Raw genomic sequence first — 21,957 nt, 5'->3', positions numbered from 1 at the left:
CCTCCCATCCTGCCAGGATGGCCCATCAAGACGGTACCACCACCATGAAAAGGTACTCGTAGAACAGGCGCAGAAGGCACTTGGCATGGGCAGTGCAGCCCCTCCCCTTCTGGTCAGCACTATCACAATGTTCACTGTCTGCTTTTCAGACAGTGAACATTGCGAGAGTGATGGTGCACCCTGCATCCTACAGCATTGCCACCGACTTGATTACAAGCCGGAGAGAATGTTGTAGGCTGTTTACCGTTAGGCCAGTAGGCAGAAACTCAGGTTTCTGCCCACTGGCCTAGAGAGAAACTCTTAATCGGCCCGGTGGGGAGGTAGCCAGTATGGTGGCAACCTCCCCGTCGGAAGTTAGGCGGACAGTCGAAACCGTGTGCCGAACTCGTAATGAGGCCCAAAGTGTCCCAGGTGACTTTTGTTGGGCAACCATAGTATTTATTGAATGTTCAGTAGGTTAGCATCATTTTGCATTACAGTCAGACTGTTTTACTGAAAATATTGCCAAACATCATAACTTTTAACTGCTTTTGTTTCTAGGCGCTCACTTGTATTCAAATTGATGAGTACACAAGCAAATTCCTCATAACTGATACTCAAAGGAGCAGGACATTAAAAACCTATACTCAAATGTATTTACATGCTGACGGTACGCAAACACACTATTTTAAAGCTAATTGAGCAGAGCTACGTGAGTTCAGCATGGACAATGGATTTTGCCTATAGACAAGAAGTGGAAACACAATTTTAATTTCTTATTTTGTAAGCATACACCTTAATGAGACTGTGGTCTTTGTGCAAAATCATAGGTATTGTACCCTTTACTGGCTATTGATATTAAGGCCCATAATTAAGAAAAATGTTGCACAATTGCTCTAGCATCATGCTGCAACAATGCCTGTGTTGGGGTAGGGAGAACAAATCTGTGCAGGCACAGGGGCAATTGCAGGGCTGGACCGTATCCAAGGAAACATGGTACATCCCTGCATATCTAAATTGGTGCAGTGCTGTGCAACACATATTGCTCCTGCCCTGAGCCGTGCCACATGAGAAAAAATGTGCCTTAAAGCTTGCAACCTGTGGAACACAGCCCATAAAGGGTGAACCCACAACAACTCAGAGGAAACCATATGCGCCATTGGGAAAGGCCACAAAATAAAACATATACAACACATGCAGCATGTCTGTGAACATCATGTGTGCAGCTTTACAAGGAGCTGCAATCTCACCATCTGACAAGATAGAGGCCCAGATCAACAGAAAATGTGGCACTGTGCCAAATTAGGCAGCATCACGCACCGTTATTTTCAAAATGCAGGAATGCACCATATTTATGAGAATACAGCACACCCCTGTGTTCCCCCCTGTGCCAGCAGTAAATTAGCTGCTGTGTGCCAACGCAGCTACCCTTGCACCATGGTGCAAGGATTGCTGCGTTGAGGGGGAAATTGTTGTTGTGCAGGAAGGAACGCCTTCCCTCACAAAAACAAACTTACATGGCAATTTGCTCTTTCAATGTGTGCTGCAGTAACATGTCACTGAGCCTCCAGTGGCAAATAAATGATGTGCCATGTCAACAGCCAAAACAATCTAAGAGGCACCCACTCCCCGCTATTTGGACTCCAGCAGTCTCTGGCTGACACAGCTGCTGTCATAAGGCAGAGGCTACAACAATTGCTTTCCCAAACTGGCAGCAGCATGGCAGCAACAGGCTGGGGGCTATGCAGAATACCCTGGAGTCCATTCAGCGGGAAGTGGCCTCCCTCAGGGAAAACATAGCTGGCTACCACTGTGATGTTGATGCGGTGTTGAAAAATCAGCAGTTCCTCCTTGCTGCAGTGATTCCTTATGTGTTCCCACACATTGCAGCTGCTGGGACCTGTGACTCCATGTCTCTATCCCCTGAAGTGTGTGTGCCCCCCTATACCTCTACAACAGCACCAGCCATGGCACAGGAGGCACCACACACATCAGAGGATGAAGATGTGGAAGGAATAACATTCACAAGGAAAAGCACCAGGTAGCTCCATTCTGTGCCACATGGACAGTATCTCCTTAGTTCTGGGCTTAAGATCATGCCAGTGTTGTGACAGTAGGAAATGTGCTCTCTTCACCCAACCACTGTTGACTTGTCTGCTATGTACTGTCATTGTCTCTTTCATACCAATTGGCAATTTTTAACCTCCTCACTAATGCACACTACTCATAACCATGTCTCATGACATGTCCCTCAACCCTGGACTCTGTGCTACATATGGCTAACTTTCACTCATGGGGTCTGTGAACCGGACATTGTATTGAATTCCTGAATACACTTGCACCTATAAATAAAGCACCATGTATACATGTAGCATTTGTAGGTTTACTGTATCCATCTACTCAGCTAAATGACTGCATTGTGTGAATCCATGTCAATGAGTACAGAATATCATATCAGTACATGAGTGCATGACTGTCAGAAAGCCACACACTAGGATCTAAACATGCGAAAGTGAATGATGGTGTTGTCGGCTACAACCAACTTACTGAGTATTCTATACAAATATTGAAAGGATATCCTCTGAATTTGACATACGGCATGTATGGCTCTGAACCAAGCCAATGGTATTTTACCCAGATGGGAGTACCAGTACAGCTCATTTGTGTGGTACAGAAGAAGCTAACCTTATCAGTGATGGGCACCTGTCAGTGTTGCATTATACAGTTCCAATTGTGCCTGTTGTCAGATATGTCACACTTGCCAACAATGAACTGCAGGACCCCACCAATGACAGTTGAAGTTCCAAACTTACCTGCCCAAGATAAAATATACATACGCATTGTGAGTGGCTGGAGCAGTGCATGGCAAATGTATGGACTAGTTGCCATTATTTAGCAGCCAATCTGACAGCCCCTTGGTCCTAGGGGATGCACATAGTAATCCTTGGAAATCAAGACAGTAAACATACCCTAGGTCATTCCTCCAACTTGACCAGTGCAGTCATGAGAACCCAGAGACACTCAATCAACTTAGAAAAATATTAGTCTAATAGAAACAGGATTTATTGTAAAATTTCTAACAACCACATACCTACTACGAACCTAAAAACTACCCTCCACTAAACTAACCTAAACTAACTTAACAAAACTTCACCAATCTAACCTACACCACATTCTAAACATTGTCCCCCCAGCCCCCTTAAGAGACAAGATGCAAGTAGAACAACATAAACTATGACTACATGTACTAACCTAGCCTATGACCTAAACAAATATATATAATTTTGGTCGTTTATTTTTATTTTTTTATTTTGATCTATACACAAATACCCCCACATGACCCCTCACCCAACCCCCACCAACAATTTATTTTAGAAAAACCCACCCCCCAACTATACTTAATCTAACCTACGCTTACCCTACACTAACCTAATACTACCCATCTAAAACACAACTCGATAAAAGGGAGGGAAAGGAACTGGGAGGCTGTGGAACAAACTAATTTCATTTTTTTCATTTTTTTCTTTCTTCAACATCTTCTTGTTGTCAGCACTCTCCTCCTCCAGTTTGTCCAGTCTGGCCATTATGTTGGCTATGTCCCTTCTCATGTCCCTTTCAATTTGTCTGCTCATTACTGTAGCATGTGACTGAACAGGTGTCTGGCTCCTAACAGGTGCAGCAGACGTGAAGGGGCTTGGACCTGCAGAGGCCCCCTGGACCCCTGATGTTTTCCCAACACTGTCCTTCTTTTGATGCGGCTGCTGTGGAGGTCCCCCATGTGCAAATGCACACCATTCCCCAGTCGCCTTTACCTTGCAGAACCTCCTTCCCATCCTGTGGTATTCAGCATTCCCCTCCATAATGTGCCTGTAGCGTTCTGCTCTTTTGTGGAATGCATGCCGTTGGTTCGGTGTCATATTGGCAGCTGCAAAATTAGGAGAATCAAGCATCAAATTCAGCATTGGGTGGAGGTTAAACAGACATATAGGGAGTCATTATGACCCTGGCAGTCACTAGACCTCCAGAGGCATGGTGGCGGTCGGACCTCTGCGGTCATGGCAGTCTGACGCCACATTATGCCCTGGGGATTATGAGTCCCCATCCGCCAGCCTGTCCATGGTGGTAAACACTATCATAGAAATGCTGGCAAAATGGGAGGCCCCTGCACTGCCCATGCACTTGGATTGGGCAGTGCAGTGGCCCCCATGCACAGCCCCATCGCACATTTCACAGCCTGAATTATGAGCAGTGGAATGCGTGACGGGTGCTGCTGCACTCGCTGCACTGCCATTAGGAGCCGGCTGCAATGTTAAGGCCCTGTTCCCCACTAGGCCGGCGGGTGGAAACATTGAGGGGAAACCATAATAGGGCCAGTGATGTTCAGGCCGCACAGGCGGGCTGATGCCGGTATGACATTGGCAGGCAGCCTCTGCCTCCCCCCAATGTCATAATGAGGGCCATAATGTACACTGCAATGACAGGTGACACATACAATCCACCACACATTCCTCAACAATGACTTACTCCTCATCTGTGACTATTTCCTACCAGCCATCTACGGTATCATGTACTTGTCACTGGGATGACGGCTATCCATTGCTGACCATCAGGGATCATAGGTGAGTGAACTAAATTGTCATTGATTTATGTTATCAAACTTGTGAGAATTACGTGCTCCAACAAGTCTGGATTTCCTGTGCCCTTGTCCATAAGGGGGGCTGTGCATGCAATCCACCACCTTGACACCCCTGGTGAAACATCAAGGCTTGCCCAGCCATCATGGATGCAAGGTGGGGGCCATATGATAGGGAATCTGAAAACTTCCCACCAGCTATTCTAATGGTTTGGTAAATCATCACTCATGTGTCCTGGTTTAAAACCTGGCCTAAGCATACGTTACAAGGGGGCATTCCATTGTCCATGATGTGCCCATATGTACAACTAATGCAATGAAAGTTTGGCCAAAGCCTGACCTGCACATCAAAGCTGTCTACACATTACAGAACTAAAGCCCCCTACCCTGTGCTATGTTGTGCTACATGTGTAAAATGGCATACACATAGTGGCTGTGTGGGTGCCCTTTTGCCCACGGTGAGTTTGGCACTGCACTTGGTGCTGTAACAGTATTCTAATATATTGAATATCATGTGCACATGCATATCAGACATCATCAAAGTACCAGGTACACACCCAGCATTCACCTCATATGCACATGTAATGTGACCTACATCACTCACAAATATCATGGTGGCAGGCCTATGTTATGAATATTGCTGAGATCTGGCTTGAGAAAAATCATAGACTTTTCCCATAACCATCTGGAGCTGAGTTGTCTCCTAATTGTTACACTACTGACTGTTGTACGGCACAATCTGGATCCTTGCAGTACTACAGCCTCAATATATATCTGAAGGATAGTGAGGCACCTGTGGTGCATGTGTCTCCTACATAAGCCCCCTAGAGGCTTCTAAAGATATAATCTACATCTGTAACGTCTAGTGAGTATGTGTGAGAAAGTAGCCTGTTTCGAGCCTTGTTACCCCCACTTTTGGCCTGTTTGTGAGTATATGTCAGGGTGTTTTCACTTTCTCACTGGGATCCTGCTAGCCAGGGCCCAGTGCTCATAGTGAAAACCCTATGTTGTAAGTGTGGTTGTTATGTGTCACTGGGATCCGGCTAGCCAGGACCCCAGTGCTCATAAGTTTGTGGCCTACATGTATGTGTTCCCTGTGTGATGCCTAACTGTCTCACTGAGGCTCTGCTAACCAGAACCTCAGTGGTTATGCTCTCTCTGCTTTCCAAATTTGTCACTAACAGGCTAGTGACTAAATTTACCAATTCACATTGGCATACTGGTACACCCATATAATTCCCTAGTATATGGTACTGAGGTACCCAGGGTATTGGGGTTCCAGGAGATCCCTATGGGCTGCAGCATTTCTTTTGCCACCCATAGGGAGCTCTGACAATTCTTACACAGGCCTGCCACTGCAGCCTGCGTGAAATAACGTCCACGTTATTTCACAGCCATTTACCACTGCACTTAAGTAACTTATAAGTCACCTATATGTCTAACCTTCACCTGGTGAAGGTTGGGTGCAAAGTTACTTAGTGTGTGGGCACCCTGGCACTAGCCAAGGTGCCCCCACATCGTTCAGGGCAAATTCCCCGGACTTTGTGAGTGCGGGGACACCATTGCACGCGTGCACTATACATAGGTCACTACCTATGTATAGCGTCACAATGGTAACTCCGAACATGGCCTTGAAACATGTCTAAGATCATGGATTTGTCACCCCAATGGCATTCTGGCATTGGGGGGACAATTCCATGATCCCCCGGGTCTCTAGCACAGAACCCGGGTACTGCCAAACTGCCTTTTCAGGGTTTGCACTGCAGCTGCTGCTGCTGCCAACCCCTCAGACAGGTTTCTGCCCCTCTGGGGTCCAGGCAGCCCTGGTCCAGGAAGGCAGAACAAAGGATTTCCTCTGAGAGAGGGTGTTACACCCTCTCCCTTTGGAAATAGGTGTGAGGGCTGGGGAGGAGTAGCCTTCCCCAGCCTCTGGAAATGCTTTGATGGGCACAGATGGGGCCCATCTCTGCATAAGCCAGTCTACACCAGTTTAGGGATCCCCCAGCCCTGCTCTGGCGCAAAACTGGACAAAGGAAAGGGGAGTGACCACTCCCCTGACCTGCACCTCCCAGGGGAGGTGCCCAGAGCTCCTCCAGTGTGTCCCAGACCTCTGCCATCTTGGAAACAGAGGTGTCTATGGCACACTGGACTGCTCTGAGTGGCCAGTGCCAGCAGGTGACGTCAGAGGCTCCTTCTGATAGGCTCTTACCTCTCTTGGTAGCCAATCCTCCTTCCTAGGTAGCCAAACCTCCTTTTCTGGCTATTTAAGGTCTTTGATTTGGGGAATTCTTCAGATAACGAATGCAAGAGCTCACCAGAGTTCCTCTGCATCTCCCTCTTCACCTTCTGCCAAAGGATCGACCGCTGACTGCTCAGGACGCCTGCAAAACCGCAACAAAGTAGCAAGACGACTACTAGCAACCTTGTATCGCTTCATCCTGCCGACTTTCTCGACTGTTTCCCGGTGGTGCATGCTCTGGGGGTAGCCTGCCTCCTTCTTGCACCAGGAGCTCTGAAGAAATCTCCTGTGGGTCGACGGAATCTTCCCCCTGCAACCGCAGGCATCAAAAGACTGCATCACCGGTCCTCTGGGTCCCCTCTCAGCACGACGAGCGTGGTCCCTGGAATTCAGCAACTCTGTCCAAGTGACTCCCACAGTCCAGTGACTCTTCAGTCCAAGTTGGGTGGAGGTAAGTCCTTGCCTCCCCACGCTAGACTGCATTGCTGGGTACTGCGTGATTTGCAGCTGCTCCGGCTCCTGTGCACTCTTCCAGGATTTCCTTTGTGCACAGCCAAGCCTCGGTCCCCGACACTCTACCCTGCAGTGCACAACCTTCTGAGTTGTCCTCTGGCGTCGTGGGACTCCATTTTGTGACTTCGAGTGGACTCCAGTTCACTTTTCTTCTAAGTGCCTGTTCAGGTACTTCTGTGGGTGCTGCCTGCTTCTGTGAGGGCTCCCTGACTTGCTGGGCACCCCCTCTGTCTCCTCATTCAAGTGGCGACATCCTGGTCCCTCCTGGGCCACAGCAGCATCCAAAAACCCTAACCGTGACCCTTGCAGCTAGCAAGGCTTGTTTGTGGTCTTTCTGCGTGGGAACACCTCTGCAAGCTTCTTCACAACGTGGGACATCCATCCTCCAAAGGGGAAGTTCCTAGTCCTCTTAGTTCTTGCAAAACACCAAGCTTCTTCCATCCAGTGGCAGCTTCCTTGCACCCTCAGCTGGCATTTCCTGGGCTCCTGCCCACTCTCGACACTGTCGAGACTCTTGGACTTTCTCCCCTTGTCTTACAGGTACTCAGGTCCGGAAATCCACTGTTGTTGCATTGCTGGTGTTGGTTTTCCTTGCAGAATCCCCCTATCACGACTTCTGTGCTCTCTGGGGGTAGTAGGTGCAATTTACACCTACCTTTCAGGGTCTTGGGGTGGGCTATTTTTCTAACCCTCACTGTTTCCTTACAGTCCCAGCGACACTCTACAAGCTCACATAGGTTTGGGGTCCATTCATGGTTCGCATTCCACTTTTGGAGTATATGGTTTGTGTTGCCCCTATACCTATGTGCTCCTATTGCAATCTATTGTAACTTTACACTGCTTGCATTACTTTTCTTGCTATAACCTGCATAATTTCGGTTTGTGTACATATATCTTGTGTTTATTTCTCATCCTCATACTGTGGGGACTCACTGAGATACTTTTGGCATATTGGCATAAAAATAAAGTATCTTTATTTTTAGTATATCTGTGTATTGTGTTTTCTTATGATATTGTGCATATGACACCAGTGGTATAGTAGGAGCTTTACATGTCTCCTAGTTCAGCCTAAGCTGCTTTGCCATAGCTACCTTCTATCAGCCTTAGCTGCTAGAAACACCTCTTCTACACTAATAAGGGATAACTGGACCTGGCACAAGGTGTAAGTACCTCTGGTACCCACTACAAGCCAGGCCAGCCTCCTACAGTAAGTGTAAGCTATGTTTCAATAGTGCTGTGACAAAGTTGTTGTCAACAGGCATGTTTTTTACAAAAACAGCTGTTCTGACACATATCATGATAGACATCAATGAATATGAGGTTAGCCATTGCATTTCCTAATACCCACAATTCCATGCCAGCACACGTTGCCCCTTGTGCTACAAGTAAGACATTCTCAATGCTCAAAATTCCAGTAGGCATGATGTCACCATCCTTACTCCAATATCATTGGTCAGGCAAAACCATTATTCATGGCATTCCACACATGAGACTGACACACACCAAACCCTGGATTGGCACACATGACACACAAGAAGATACTTCTGGCTGCATCGGGGTCTTCAAATTGGGCCACAAATGGTGTAGGGTGGAGGTCCACCGCAAGACATGAATGGAAAACAATACTTAGTGATATTTGTACATATCAGTTAATGGATGACATTGTTTACTATCAACTAGTTAGATTGAGAAAGAAAGTCATCCTAGTGGTAGATCAGAGCGACTGACAAAAAGCTATGATCAGTCAATCACACATTGGCCCTCATTACGAGTGTGTAGGTCTCAAGACTACGAGCTGGCTGCAATGTAACGGCCCAGCGGGAAAATCAAATTAGGGCCAGCGGGGTTTAGCCCGTAATGGGGGTGTAGTGGTGTTATGAGTTTGCCGGGCGGCCTCCGGCATCCGCCACCCGTCAAACTCATAATTAGGCCCATAGTCTAAGATTATGGAGAGCCACACACATACAAACCATCACTTTCCCAGACACTCCTGTGGCGCTTTTTACTGCACCATTTATACATGGCATTGTCATGCAGGTGTTTGCTAGCTCTACACCTCCATGACCATATGGGACTGCATGACACTGTATAGTGCATCCGAGGGACATGCAATGGTTGTTGCAGTGGCCATCCCATTGTGACATCCATAGCATTTGAGCCTGCCCCAGATGTTGTAGACACCTCATTGTCACAGAAAACTGACAAACAACTCCCCAGGGGTTGTGTGGCATTCGAAAGTGTTGAGGAATGCTGTGATACATCCTTGTTTGAAGTAACAAATATGTGTGTGCCATCACAAGGCACACACACGAGCAATAATACCATTGGAGTTTACTTATGTTTTAATAGTTGTACCTACCTGCACATTGTCTGTTTGAAATTGCAGATGTGTTTCCATTAGTGTGTGGCCTGCCATTGTTGGCATAGAATACTAATATTTGTCCACTGAGGGATAAGGGCATGCACATAGACATATGCCTTAACACAGACACACCGCTCTGTGGTCCAAGGATCCATTTATTGGTGCAGGTTTTTGAGTAATGTGCTAGTGATGGAGCAGATGCAGGGCAGCCCCATACTGTCAGTAAGATATGGCAGGCCTGTGGTACTAAATCAGCACATCTTTGTGTGGTAATAGACATAGGCCCTCATTTAACCCTGGCGGTTGGTGACCGCAAGGGCTATAGTGGCGCAAGTACCGCCAACAGACTGGCGGTACTAGTCACCGGTGCTGTTTTACCACGGTAACACCGCCGGGACCGGTGGTATACCGCCATGGCGGTCCTGCCGGGCGTAATCACCCAGGGCAGCTCTGCAAGCAGCGCTGCCCTGGGGATTTTGACTCCCCTTACTGCCAGCCTGTCCATGGCGGTAGACACCGCCATGGAAAAGCTGGTGGTAAGGGGACTCGGGGTGCCCCTGGGGTCCCCTGCACTGCCCATGCACTTGGCATGGGTAGTGCAGTGGCCCCCAGGCATAGCCCCAGCGCACATTTCACTGCCTGAATTGCGGGCAGTGAAATGCGCGACGGGTGCTAGTGCACCCACTGCACATCAGCTTTGCTGCCGGCTCTATTACATGCCGGCAGCAATGTTGTTGTGACTTTTCCGCTGGGCCAGCGGATGGTAACAATGTTACCGTCCGCTGGGCCAGCGGAAAAGTCATGATAGGGAGCCAGACATACCGCCTGCACTAGCGATATTCTGGCTCCCGCAGCCTTGGCCGTCTTTTGCAAAGACCGCTGAGGTTGTAATGAGGGCCATAGTTTGGGGTGTATGTGACACACAATGTACAGGTTAGAGGAAAGTGCTAGTAGTCTGCACCCAGTGCACAATCAAGCTCCCTTACATAGCCTTGTCAAATGACACAACGGGGCAGATTGAGGGACAGTTGTGCAGCACCAAGTGCATCACTACAGTCACTGTGGCCCTCAGTGCATCCCTTACCCCCGCCATGCGTGCACCTAATGAGAATTAAGGCACAATATGATGCAGAAGGGTCCAACTGCATCTATTTATGTGTAGGAAAATTATGTGGTATGCAGGAGTTGCAACAAAACAGATCATCATGACAGAGGGCCCATCACATATATTTGTATGCCCCCACAAAACACCTGCTCTCAGCAGCTGTTCAAAGTGCATGAAATATGGAATTAGGTATTTCTCATTTTTCAAAGGGGCTTTTACATTTGCCCCCCAAACATGTTCTGGGCCTCCCTCCCGTACATGGCACAGGCCTCATGTTGTGCTGCTCAAAACTGAGTTGCTGTATCAATGCTTCATAACACTTTGTAATGGTTATGCAGGGAAGATGCCACATCTGCCCTGCCTCAGCTTTATTATTGTACATTAGAATGGCAGCCCTAAGGTCGCACTGGGGCTCTTCATACAGGTAGCATATGACAAGTCCAGATCCTTAAATATGACATGCTGCACTCAACCGTATCAGCACCTGTCATGCACATGAAAATAACGGACTTGGTATGGAAATGGGATACATTCCAACTGCTCCACCAATCTCAATGCCTAGGTGATCCAGCAGATCTTGCTCCCTTGTGATGAGGTCAGCTCAGAGGTGTTTCAGTTGGTGGTCATTCCTTCCTGTGGCAAAAACTCTTGTCAGGTTTTGGACCACTGTCCCCCACTGCAGCTTTCTGGCCTCTGTGGGGTAGCCATGTAGGATACTGCCACCCAGTATCAGCATCATTGGGAAGTAATGTTGTACCAGCCATAAGAAGCCCCACAGCTCATTGGATGACATCCTGATTGTCCTCCCTTTCCCTGACATAATGGACTGCAAATGCAGTTTACAGGAATAAAAATGCCCTAAGACTACCCCAACTACCCCAAATACCCAAAAATCTATCCTACCCCAGACAAACACCCCACAATACAATGACAGATACAGGGCACTTACAATACAAAGACTGATAAAACACAACAGCTACAGGACACATCACAAAAACACTCCAAATACTCCAAATCTCCAACAGCACCAGCTCCACACACCCTCACACAGTCACAGACAATGTGAAGTTAAAGTGGACTCACTTTACATGTATGCAGACAGTATGTCATGTTTCATCACTTCCTGGGCCTGTGCGTCATGTTTCCAGTCATTCGTCATTTTTTTTTACAGTCATGGGTCGATTTTTCCCATTGTGCATGAAAAAGCCTGTGGACGTGCGATAGATGCTCAGGGGCTAGGCGTCTTTTAGCTTAGGAGAAGAGTATGGTATATGCGTAAATGTGTAAATTTGTGATGCATGTCAATGTCAATTTTTTCCCCATTGTGCGTCAAAAGGACTATGGACGTGTGATGAACGCTCAGGGTCCAGGCATCTCTTATCTGTGGAGAAAAGTATGCAGTTTAGGCGATTGAGTCTATATTTTCAACGCATGACAAGTCATGCATTGATTTTTCCTCATTGTGCGTGAAAAGGCCTGTGGACGTGTGATAGACGCTCAGGGGCCAGGTGTCATTTTTTATACGTTTCAGAGGTTGGATTATTTGAGCTGTCTGCATCATTTTTTTTGCGCATGACGGGAATGCATGGAACTTTGCAATGTAAGCCTTGAGTGCACCCATGTTCACTTTTCATGTCACATGGGCTATGCAACAATGTTGTAATTATGGTATGACTACGTGTGTGTAACTATCCAGTCATATCTTTACAGTGATATTGGTATGTTGAACCTATAAGTTTTTTTATGAATCTGCTACATGCAATTACTCATACCTTGTGCATATGTGCATGTGTAGCTACACTGTATCCGCATACATGTTAGCACATGTGTTCTATGAGTGTGCATATGTGTTTGAACACTTATTTTTGGGAGTACTACATTGTTATGTCTGATATACAAATGTACACATACCACCAACACAAATGATATGATGGGCTAGGTCCAACACATGGTAAGGCCTGTGATAGCCATGACAATATATACTCAGAGGATGCAGTGGACTTGGACTGGGTTGCCATCACATTACCCCTGCCAATTTGTGTGTGCATGTGTGTCCACTCTGTGGTGTGTTGTTGGTTTTGCCTTCATGATGCTCTGCTACACATGTAACATATATTTCCCCATGCATCTCAGTTCCAGGAGATGGTACATGCACATGTGTCTCTGAAAGTTGATATATGCCATGCGTGCGTAAAGATATGTGTAGTGTCATTTCAGTAACATATGACCACAGCAGTGTGCACATGGGATGTGAAACCTCACATAACTATCTTCCTGCATGGACACATGTTGGACTTTGACAAATGCCTGTGTAGTCATATCAGTGCCACCTATGTTTCCGTATGTCGGAACACATGTGAAGGTCATTTCTTTCAGATACTGATCTTGTGATACCTATGCCCTTACATTTGTGGTAGGTTGCCTTTTGTTCAGAATCCTATACACATTACCATGCCTGAGCCATTTCAGTGGTACACGTGTGCTGAGATATGTGGTATATGTGTGCATATACCACATTTGTCCACATCATGTTTATTATGACTGTCACATACAATGGCATACCACTGTGTAGCAGTCTGGCATAGATGACAGCCTACTCGTCATCACTGTTGTGGGAGTTTGTATGGCAACACAAACCCATGGTTGCATGTGAAGGAGCAGTATTACGAACTCCAGTTTACTCAGGCCACTGTGCACATGCATCAGGCCCCCGACAATGTCAAGTTTATGTAGCCAGAGCAGTGGTGTTATGGTGTTTTGAGCGGGGATCTAGCCTCTTCATGATTGCTACTCAGCAGAACAATGCAAACTCCCCTGCAGACAAACACTTGTGATCAAACAGACCGGGATATCACATTTTCCTCTGCAGTACTTGATGTCAGCCTTTCCGTCTCATGTACAGAGGACTGGGTGCTTGCATGTGTAGGACATTTCTCATTATTTGATGTCCTTAGTAATTTCCATGGGCAGCTTGGTTAGGGGTTTTATATCTGTTGTGACTTCTATTTTGGAAATGTGCCAGGGTACAGATGGCATTATCTGTCTCTGCCTCCTGTCATGTTGGCATACGATGGGCAACTATCAGGTTATGGTAGTGGCAAACATGACTGGGTTATGTACTGACCTGCGCACCCTCTCTGTACATATGCTGGTTGTTGACATTGCTGTGTTGCACAGTCAGTATTGGTCTATGTGTGTTCATTCTCCATGTTTTACCACATTACTTGTAAGGTATGTATTGTCTCCTACATTGCTCCCATTCTTTAGGCTGCTTGCACTTTGTACACATCTTCTACAGCAACATTGCCTGGTCATATATGGACAGGATGCAACATGTGACTTGTGTAAATTGTAGATATACACATCTTCTACTTCTGGCTACATGATAGTTACCGTCCCATTGACGGTATTTGTGAGATGTGATGAGTGCCATGCACACATGACATTACACCTGCCGCTGCACTTGTGTTGTCCCCAAGTGACCTCCCATGTTGTATTTGCAAGTATCTGTGGGTATCTCTAAGCTGTCCATCCACATCCTCCATTGAACATGGCTATGCATTTCTTCTAGCATGCCACAACCTAGGTAACTCTTACAATGACTGAGTGATGTTGAGGTGTTAAATCATCTCAGTGCTGTTTTTTTCATTAGCCAAATGCAACATATATGGCTACATCTACTCCCATTATTTTTTTTGATTGGTCTAAATGTGCATACATCTAATATTCAATGATAGTGACATGTGTTTTAAATATTATTAATACAGCAGCAACTAACAAATATTATTGCACTGTTATATTATATGTGACCCCTCCCATTTATCATATGTGAAGCCCTCCTTTGATCTAAAATAATTTTATGGATGTTGCATGGAGATGAAAAACATAAGCAGTTCCCTGCAGAATGTCTGTAAAAGGCTCCCGTAAACCATCCACATTAAAAATAAATAAAAGAGAAACAATGTGTAAAACAAGCTGTTTAAGAATTATTCAATGTCATCTGGGTAGGACTTTCTGCAGAACATGATTGAATCAATCAAGGGGCCACTTGAAAGGTTGGGGCCCTGGGCCAGTGCCCATTTTGCCCATGCCTTAGGACAATGGCTCCTAATTAACAAAAGAATTACCTTCAAGCTCCTCATGCACGTCTACAAGGCCCTCCACAGCATTGGACCCATATACCACAACTGTCGTCTGACCTTCAAACACGCCCACCAGACACCTCCACTCGGCCAAACTGACCTTTGCCACAACCCCAAGGATACGCAAAAACTCAGCTGGAGGAAGAGCCTTCTCTTACCTCACCACAAAGACCTGGAACGTACTTCTGCTACACCTCAGGCAATCACCCTGACTACCACAATTCAGGAAGGACCTCAAGACCTGGCTCTTCGACTGAACTCCTACGGAACTCCCACTCCCTCCCCTGCCTCCTAGCGCCTTGTGACCCTTATGGGTGATTTGTCGCATTCAACAAGAACCGGATTAATTGAGACACCTCTGAGTACAGTGACACAGCACCAGGGAGATGGACCTAAGAGATTAGGTATTAGAAATACCTGAGTGTGCAAAAAATTCAATTACATAACAGTGAATTCGATGCTTCAGATAACGCTACTGACTTCTAACAAAGCTTGAACTAATGTATAACTTGGCCATTATTGCGAGGTGTAAGAGAGAAACGCACACTACAATCTTTGTACTTGTTGGTGAAATTGAAAAATCCCAGAGGATTTAGATATAAACGAAATTTCTGCAAACCTTTAAACAGTCAGGAACATCAATATTGAGTCGGTTTGAAGAAAATATGTTTAGGAAGTTAGTAAAGTAAAACTTTTATATAGAGCGCTAAAAAGCTACTTGTTTGTAGGCACTACGACTGTAATGAAAATTGTGAGCTATAAGGGAACACTTAGTTAGAAGAAGGAGAGGGCCAGTAGAGAGGAAGCGCAAACCAGCAAAAGCAGTAGCATCGGAGGCTTAGACGGAAGTCAAATACAGAAAAGAGAAGGCGACTCAGAAGTAAAGACGGGGAAAGATAAGGTCAATAGAAATATATGCGGAGAAAAAAATTAGGGGAAACTGTAGGAAGTTGGCTCTGTATGTACTATTTCAAAGTAAGAAATAGCATGCACAGAGTCCAAGGGTTCCCCTTAGAGGTAAGATAGTGGCAAAAAGAGATAATTCTAATGCTCTATTTTGTGGTAGTGTGGTCGAGCAGTAGGCTTATCAGAGGGTAGTGTTAAGCATTTGTTGTACACACACAGGCAATAAATGAGGAACACACACTCAAAGACAATTCCAGGCCAATAGGTTTTTATATAGAAAAATATATTTTCTTAGTTTATTTTAAGAACCACAGGATCAAGATTTACAATCAATACTTTAAATGAAATGTACTTCACTCAGGTATCATAGGAACTTGGAATCAGCAAAATAGCTTGTACAGTTTTGGCAAAAATGGAAATAAGCTATTTTAAAACTAGACACTGCAAATGTCAACAGTTCCTGGGGGAGGTAAGTATTTGTTAGTTTTGCAGGTAAGTAAACCACCTACAGGGTTCAAAGTTGGGTCCAAGGTAACCCACCGTTGGGGGTTCAGGGCGACCCCAAAGTTACCACACCAGCAGCTCAGGGCCGGTCAGGTGCAGAGGTCAAAGTGGTGCCCAAAACACATAGGCTTCAATGGAGAAGGGGGTGCCCTGGTTCCAGTCTGCCAGCAGGTAAGTACCCGCGACTTCGGAGGGCAGACCAGGGGGGTTATGTAGGGAACCGGGGGGACACAAGTCAGCACAGAAAGTACACCCTCAGCGGCACGGGGGCGGCCGGGTGCAGTGTGCAAACAGACGTCGGGTTCGCAATAGGTTTCAATGGGAGACCCAGGGGTCTCTTCAGCGAAGCAGGCAGGCAAGGGGGGCTCCTCGGGGTAGCCATCACCTGGGCAAGGGAGAGGGCCACCTGGGGGTCACTTCTGCACTGGAGGTCGGATCCTTCAGGTCCTGGGGGCTGCGGGTGCAGTGTCTTTACCAGGCGTCAGGTTCTTGGAAGCAGGCAGTCGCGGTCAGGGGGAGCCTCTGGATTCCCTCTGCAGGCGTCACTGTGGGGGCTCAGGGGGGTCAACTCTGGCTACTCACGGGCTCGCAGTCACCGGGGAGTCCTCCCTGTAGTGTTGTTTCTCCGCAGGTCGAGCCGGGGGCGTCGGGTGGAGAGTGGAAAGTCTCACGCTTCCTGCGGGAAACGTGGAGTCCTTTTAAAGTTGTTTCTTTGTTGCAAGTTTTGGTTTCTTTGGAACAGGGCCGCTGTCCTCGGGAGTTCTTGGTCCTTTTAGATGCAGGGTAGTCCTCTGAGGCTTCAGAGGTCGCTAGACCCTGGGGAGCCCGTCGCTGTTGCAGTTTTTCTCGAAGTGGGGAGACAGGCCGGTAGGGCTGGGGCCACAGCAGTTGGTGTCTCCGTTTTCTCTGCAGGGCTTCAGGTCAGCAGTCCTTCTTCGTCTTAGGTTGCAGGAATCTAGTTTCCTAGGCTCTGGGAGCCCCTAAATACTGGATTTAGGGGTGTGTTTAGGTCTGGGAGGGCAGTAGCCAATGGCTACTGTCCTTGAGGGTGGCTACACCCTCTTTGTGCCTCCTCCCTGTGGGGAGGGGGGCACATCCCTAATCCTATTGGGGGAATCCTCCAAAATCAAGATGGAGGATTTCTAAAGGCAGGGGTTACCTCCGCTCAGGACACCTTAGGGCAGTGGTCTTCAAACTTTTTAATGCCGCGCCCCCCCAGTTGAAAAATAAAAATCATTAGGCCCCCCCTCATAATTTTTCACAATTATTTTAGAACAATGGCAATGTTTAAATAGGTCTAGACCTATTTAAACATTGCAGTTAAGTACTGTTACCTTTTTAAAACTGCAATAACATGCTTCTGCTTAAAACAAAGGCATGTTATCTGGATAATATTTCTTTTGGCCAGAGTTTGGCGCCCCCCCTGGGATCACTTGAGGCCCCCCAGTTTGAAGACCTCTGCCTTAGGGGCTGTCCTGACTGGTGGGTGACTCCTCCTTGTTTTTCTCATTATCTCCCCTGGACTTGCCGCCAAAAGTGGGGGCTGTGTCCAGGGGGCGGGCAATTCCACTAGCTGAAGTGCCCTGGGGCATTTTAACACGAAGCCTGAGCCTTTGAGGCTCACTGCTAGGCATTACAGTTCCTGCAGGGGGGAGGTGTGAAGCACCTCCACCCAGAGCAGGCTTTTGTTTCTGTCCTCAGAGAGCACAAAGGCCCTCACCACATGGGGTCAGAAACTCGTCTCTCAGCAGCAGGCTGGCACAGACCAGTCAGTCCTGCACTGAACAATTGGGTAAAATACAAGGGGCATTTCTAAGATGCCCTCTGTGTGCATTTTTTAATAAACCAACACTGGCATCAGTGTGGGTTTATTATTCTGAGAAGTTTGATACCAAACTTCCCAGTACTCAGTGTAGCCATTATGGAGCTGTGGAGTTAGTTTTTGACAAACCCCCAGACCATATACTTAATATGGCCACAACTGTACTTACAATGTCTAGGAATAGACTTAGGGGGTCATTCTTACTTTGGCGGGCGGCGGAGGCCGCCCGCCAAAGTAACCCCGTCAGAACACCGCACCGCGGTCGAAAGACCGCTGCAGTGATTCTGAGATTTGCCCTGGGCTGGCAGGCGGCTGCCAAAAGGCCGCCCGCCAGCCCAGGGCAAATCAACCTTCCCACGAGGGCGCCGGCTCAGAATTGAGCCGGCGTAGTGGGAAGGTGCGACGGGTGCAGTGGCACCCGTCGCGTATTTCAGTGTCTGCATAGCAGACACTGAAATACTTTGCGGGGCCCTCTTACGGGGGCCCCTGCAGTGCCCATGCCATTGGCATGGGCACTGCAGGGGCCCCCAGGGGCCCCGCGGCACCCCCTACCGCCATCCTGTTCATGGCGGGTTTCCCGCCATGAACAGGATGGCGGTAGGGGGTGTCTGAATCCCCATGGCGGCGGAGCGCGCTCCGCCGCCATGGAGGATTCAGAAGGGCAGCGGTAAACCGGCGGGTGACCGCCGGTTTACCCTTTCTGACCGCGGCTGAACCGCTGCGGTCAGAATGCCCTTCGGAGCACCGCCGGTCTGTCGGCGGTGCTCCCGTGGCCGGTGACCCTGGCGGTCACCGGCCGCCAGGGTCAGAATCAGGCCCTTAGACACTGTAGGGGTATATTGCTCATGCAGCTATGCCCTCACCTGTGGTATAGTGCACCCTGCCTTAGGGCTGTAAGGCCTGCTAGAGGGGTGACTTACCTATGCCACAGGCAGTATTTTGTGTGCATGGCATCCTGAGGGGGATGTCATGTCGACTTTGCCTTTTTCTCCCCACCAACACACACAATCTGCAATGGCAGTGTGCATGTGTTAGGTGAGGGGTCCCTTAGGGTGGCACAACATATGCTGCAGTCCTTAGGGACCTTCCCTGGTCACAGGGCCCTCTGTACGACTGGTACCTTTTACAAGGGACTTATCTGTGTGCCAGGGGTGTGCCAATTGTTGAAACAATGGTACATTTTAGGTGAAAGAACACTGGTGCTGGGGCCTGGTTAGCAGGGTCCCAGCACACTTCTCAGTCAAGTCAGCATCAGAATCAGGCAAAAAGTGGAGGGTAACTGCAACAGGGAGCCATTTCCTAACAAAAACCTAAAGAGAATGAAATGAGAGGAGATGAGAACAAATGTGTGGATAAAATAGAAATATTGTGATGGATGGGATGTAGCACCATGGAAGACTGAATGGTTATACAGAGCAAGAAACAGTGATGAGGGCCAATAAGTGTGAGACAAATGGAGAGCTAAAACTGGATAATGTACTGATGAAATGCAGGGAAAAAGTAGGTAGTAGAAACCAAAGGGCAACGACATTTTAAGCTCGCTAAGAACTGTATCTTTCCACAAGCAATGGTAAAGAACACTCAAAGAGTGAGCTTACTGACTACATGAATTAAATATTGCAAAACAGGAAATGTCCAAGCATAAAGTCATGAACCAACCACTGAAACTATCTGCTTTGCTGTTTGCAAGCTCATGGGTACAGGTATCGATAAAATGGCGAGCCGTTATCAATAAACATAGCAGTGCAAAGGAGGCAGAACGTGCCTCACTTTTATTATTGTGCAACCAAGTGCTCCCCTGACAATTCCATTTACACCAGAAAGCTGTGCTGTGTGAGGTAGGCTGTAAGATCCCGCCTAGTGGAGGAAGCCCACCTCCTGCTCCTCTCCTATGCCTCAGCAATCTTCTTGGTATGATGCTGCCCATTTGCCAATTGAGGAAATTCCGTGGGGTACTCTGTCCCACATGAGCTGGCTGGAAGAGGAGGAGCAGCAGGGCACTGAACACCACCACTTCAACCCCCTCCATTCACACCTAAATCGGGTGGCGATTTCCTTTGCTGTGTTTAGTGGTGACAGGAGGTAGTGGATTGAAGACATTGCAGAGCTGAGCCACCACTATCTTTAGTGGGATGGCACTGCCACATCCTAATGCTAAAATGGCATGAGTGACACCTCTGTACGGAACGATCATAATACCTCCTTCATTCTAGGACTGAAATCACCGTAGGAGCTTTTTGAGTGGGCATCTTATGAAACCTGATGGGGTTGTTGCTGCAAATGGTGCTTAGCACATTAAGGCCCATATTTATACTCTGTTTGTGCCAGATTTGAGTCATTATTTTTTTACTCAAATCCAGCGCAAACTTAACTCCATATTTATATTTTGACGCTAGACCCGTCTAGTGTAAAAAATATGGAGTTAACGGCATTTTAAGGATACGTGCAACCACCTTGCATCAATGAGATGCAAGGTCGCCGTTCCCCTCCAAAAAATGACTCAAATACCCTAGCGCCATATTTATCCAACAAGGCAAAAATGACACACGGGAGAGGCGGACCCGAAAAATGACGCTAAACCCGCTTTGCGTCAAAATTTAACACCTGGGTCAGGGCAGGGGTTAAAATGAGGTAAACACACCACTACTTAAGGAAAACACACTCAAGCAACATTACAGACCAACAAGACAACATGGAGGTGCTACTGATGCAGCTTGCAAGACAACGCCGAGCACAGGACCAACGGCAGCAGCCACCACCACCCCAACTCAGCCCACAAAGGCAGCACAGAAGGCAGGAGAGGGTCTTCAGGAACTTGACAACCCTCCATGGCCTCAGGGAACAGGACATCATCCAGAGGTATCGACTCAACTGTCAAGCTATACAGCAGCTGCTGCGCCATCTTGAGCCAGAACTAACAGGTAACCTGCAGACACCACACAACATACTATCGGTGACCAAGCTGCTAGCTGTCCTGCATATGTTGGCAAGTGGCTCCCCCAGACAATGAGTGCCCTGGTTGCTGGGGTATCACAGCCCTCATTCTCAGCCTTCCTGCCCAAGGTGTTAGATGCCATAATCTCCCTCGCACCCTGCCACATCAGCTTCCCCAACACATAGCTGAAGCAGCAGAAGATAAAACAGTGCTTGTATCAAATCCATTGCTTCCCACACATGCTCGGTGAAATTGACTGCACCCATGTCCGGATCATCCCACCTGCAGCAACAGAGCACCTATTCAGGAACAGAAAGCACACGCATTCCATCAATGTGCAGGCCATAGCTGACCACCAGGGATTGTTCACAAACATCATGGCCAAGTATCCTGGGAGTGTCCATGATTCATTCATATTCCACCACAGCAGGGTCAATCAGCACTTCCAGGACGGACAATATGTCAATGGCCTTCTTGTCCGTAAGTCAATAAACCTAGCAATATACACACAGCACAACAACCCTGTAGGACACACAAAACATACACCACTACATTGACACAGGGGCAGGCTTACACTGAGGTGTGACACTGGTAGTTATGTTGTACACCCTGACACAATGGGATACACACCTCTCGGCAAATGACTGCTGCCACAAACATTAGCTGCCACTCTAGAGCAACAAGGGACCCATGTCAAAGCCCACAGTGACAAGGACATGCCCTGCACTGGAAGTACAACTTGGATGATGAACCATTTACAATTACGTTAGGCCACATAGTCAATCGGACACCCTCCCAAACAGTATGTAGCTTGGAA

The sequence above is a fragment of the Pleurodeles waltl genome, chromosome 3_1, assembly GCF_031143425.1.
Source record: "Pleurodeles waltl isolate 20211129_DDA chromosome 3_1, aPleWal1.hap1.20221129, whole genome shotgun sequence".
NCBI lineage: Eukaryota > Metazoa > Chordata > Amphibia > Caudata > Salamandridae > Pleurodeles > Pleurodeles waltl.
This window is presented reverse-complemented; position numbering follows the sequence as displayed.